The following is a 3,497-nucleotide window of genomic DNA, read 5'->3' as shown; positions in this document are numbered from 1 at the left end:
AAACAAATGTCTAAAACCCACAGAAGAAATACTTCATTTCCAAAAAGAATCAAAATAGAGAGAGATATGCACTGTTTTTGCAAGATAATTATATGTTTAAAAATCAATATATAACTCACTTTCATCTCGTGTTTAGGTCGGCAGTGTCGCCCCCTGTGTCAGTGAAGCGTGAAGAACAGCAGAACGCCAGATCTAACGAAATGCCCGGTTAGTTTTTACAGCTCTCCTATTCACCCAAAGTCAGAAAAAACATTAATTTTAAGGTGTCCATACAACCAGTTGCCAGCCAGTGCTCTGTCAGATTGTATGCAGTGTCAAACTTGTCTGTGCTCTCTCTCTCTCTCTCTCTCTCTCTCACTCTGTCTCTCTCTCTTTCTCTCTCTCTCTCTCTCTCTCTCTCTCTCTCTCTCTCTCTCTCTCGTAATCCGTAAACGAAACAGGGCGATACTCCCTTACAAAGCATACACGCGCTCGTAAACATACACTCACAGACACACACCATTCATATGACCACACGCAAACACAAACACCCATGTACGCGCAAGTGTGAGAAAAGCACACCGGAATTATTGGAATAGGATTATAATGAGTAGGATGTTCTTGTTTTTGTTTACTTTGTGCATTTGTATGCTGGTGCTTGAGATGTGCTCATCTCCATGAAAAGGGCCCAAGGCCTACTCATTAAAACATTCAGACTTCAGACTTTTCTCTCTCTCTTACTCTCTCTCTCTTACTCTCTCTCTCTTACTCTCTCTCACTCTCTCTCCCTCTCACTCTCTATTTCTCTCTCTCATTCTCTCTCTCTCTCTCTCTTTCTCTCTCTCTCTCTCTCTCTCTCTCTCTCTCTCTCTATCTCTCGCTCTCTCTCTCTCTCTCTCTCTTCCTCTCTCTCTCTTTCTTTCTCTCTCTTTCTTTCTCTCTCTTTCTTTCTCTCAATCTCTTTCTCTCACTCTCTCTCCCTCTCACTCTCTATTTCTCTCTCTCTGTCTCTCTGTCTCTCTCTCTCTCTCGCTCTCATATTTATGTTTTTAGCGTTAATGTCAAGGTTGTGACCAATGTAAAAGTGTTGTCAAAACGTGTGTTGCCAGATGATGGCCAACAAGCGTCAAACCAATACGACATCCTGCAACTTCAAGACATCGGGGTGAGGTCTGACTACGCTGAACTCAGTCACTACGTCAACTCCGGGATGAAGTCTGCGAGTCGTACAGGAAAAAAACAGTAATCATTGGATTGGGGGAGTAAATTTATTTGGTTCAGCTGTTGTGCCTAGCAGTGTTGTTTTGCCATTTTGAAGAAGAATGGTGTCAGCCTTTTCAGAAGCCGCAAAAGGCTTGTTCTCGCGTCATTTATGTGAGTAAAAGCCCCGTTGTGTAATGGCTCATTGTATTGCTTTTAAATTTGACATGAGTATTGTTAATACCATTGCACAAGAGTGTGTAAAATATGATGAGGTGTTTGGACGCACCGGATTTTTTCAGAAAAGTTGTATTAATCTGTAATAACTCTTTTCAGTATAGTTGCAATAATTCAGCATTTTGCAAACTTTTACACAAATGAATATTACAATTGGGGATTAATTTTGGTACAACAGCAACAACGCGCTTGGGTGGTATGGAAATGTGAACTCAAAAGAACAATTACGAAAAATAGGTCTTCCAACATCAAAACCAAGTCCAGCGCAGCAGACTGAACTGGCACACTTATTATCGCTGTGAGTGACGTGCCAGTTCAGTGCCATTACAAAACAACAGGGTTTTTATCACATAGCCCACACCAAATGACGCGAGAACAAGCCTTTTACGGCTTCTGACAAGGCTGACACCAGTCTTCTTCAAAATGGCAAAAATGGACTGCTAGGCACAACAGCTGAACCAAATAAAGTTGTATTGGTAGAAAATGAGTTGTTCTTCCATTTAAGATCAAACACTCTGACCTATTTTGATTTTGTGTGTATTTTAGTGTCTGCAAGTTTGCTTTTGCGAATTTGATTTTGGGGAGTGTCCTAGGTCTCCGGTCCACTGCATAAACACTAATTCATGAAACTCTTTGTTTAAAGGCACAGTACGCCTCCCGTATACCATCACAGATACTGTCAGGCGTTTACACACAGTACAAACACCCTTTTGTTTGAACACTCACCGCTTGAGAACATCCTAGGTGCCCTCCGTAAAGAGCCTTGATAGTTGTATCAGAGACTGTAGAGTACACAGAGACGCTTCATTCGGCGCTGAAAATTGAAACAGGAAGCCCCGTGGCGCCACCACGCGGAAACATGTAAAAACCTACTTTCCCTTTCCACAGCAGTAGCGATATCGTGCAGCACAACCATGGCCGCACCAAAAAGAAAACACAGCGGGGCATGGTCTTTGGCCATCAATTAATTGCTCAAACTCACATGCCAAAGGCTTCAGGGTGTTCAAATTTCGCAAGGAAGAGAGCAGTGAGGATTGTTTTTTTTTGTTTTTTTCTCTCGTTAAATGTCGGAAAATCAGTAAAAAGTGTAGCGTCGAACTGCGTGTATTATTCCAGAACAGAGAAAACACACACTGTACACAAGCTCAACAATGTGATTGCGCAGTTGTTTAATTAACATCAGGCTTAATTTTGTTTTGAAGGACAACTGAACAATTGATTCTATTCTTCGTCCAAGCGCAAAAGTCGAAAACTTCTCAAACTAGAATACTCAGTTGTGACGATGCTGTTCAAAGTGTCATCCAGTCGGTCCGTACCTCGTTAATTCATCTCAATTCATGTGTGTGTGTGTGTGTGTGTGTGTGTGTGTGTATGTGTGTGTGTGTGCGGTTGTGTGTGTGTGTGTGTGCGTGCGTGCGTGTGTGTGTGTGTGTTTGTGTGTGTGTGCGGTGTGTGTGTGTGTGTGTGTGTAACTGACTCAGAGAGAGAGAGAAAGAGAGAGAGAGAGAGAGAGAGAGAGAGAGAGAGAGAGAGAGAGAGAGAGAGAGAGAGAGAGAGAGAGAGAGAGAGAGAGAGAGAGAGAGAGAGAGAATGACAATGACAATGACAATGACAAATCTTTATTTTTCGAGGGTGACAAGAATAAGCATAGATATGCTTTTTTGCATCTGGCCCTCGCCCTAAAGAGGGACTAAACTATTTTACTATAACTATGACTAGGAAAAGAGAGAGAGAGAGAGAGAGAGAGAGAGAGAGAGAGAGAGAGAGAGAGAGAGAGAGAGAGAGAGAGAGAGAGAGAGAGAGAGAGAGAGAGAGAGAGCTTTCTGAACAAGAAAGAAGCAACCGATAAGAAATAAGACAATCATCGATCGATCAAGATTCTTTAATTAAAGTCAGCTAGGTCACAATAATGTTGTTTAAGTTGCTGTATTTTACAGTTTTCCTTACATGATAATTTCTTAGCACCGTGCAATTGACTACCCATTTCACTTTAGAGGTGCTGGGACGACGCCAAGTTGACTAAATGCCTTAGTTACCGATTTGACCGGGAACTATTTCGTTAACGATTTATTCCTGACATA

The 3,497-nt window shown here is 42.0% G+C and overlaps 1 long non-coding RNA gene across 1 annotated transcript; it reads left to right on the top strand.

The window, feature by feature from the left end:
* The first annotated feature begins 23 nt into the window (after window positions 1-23).
* On the top strand, window positions 24-1,927 carry LOC138956026 (uncharacterized). Its single transcript, XR_011452469.1, has 2 exons — window positions 24-207; window positions 1,089-1,927. It is a non-coding gene; the product is annotated as an uncharacterized lncRNA (long non-coding RNA).
* The last annotated feature ends 1,570 nt before the right edge of the window (window positions 1,928-3,497 follow it).

Source organism: Littorina saxatilis, unplaced genomic scaffold, assembly GCF_037325665.1.
Source record: "Littorina saxatilis isolate snail1 unplaced genomic scaffold, US_GU_Lsax_2.0 scaffold_727, whole genome shotgun sequence".
In the NCBI taxonomy this organism is placed as follows: Eukaryota; Metazoa; Mollusca; class Gastropoda; order Littorinimorpha; family Littorinidae; genus Littorina; species Littorina saxatilis.
The sequence above is the reverse complement of the archived record's forward strand: the minus strand, read 5'-3'. Positions and strand labels throughout refer to the sequence as shown.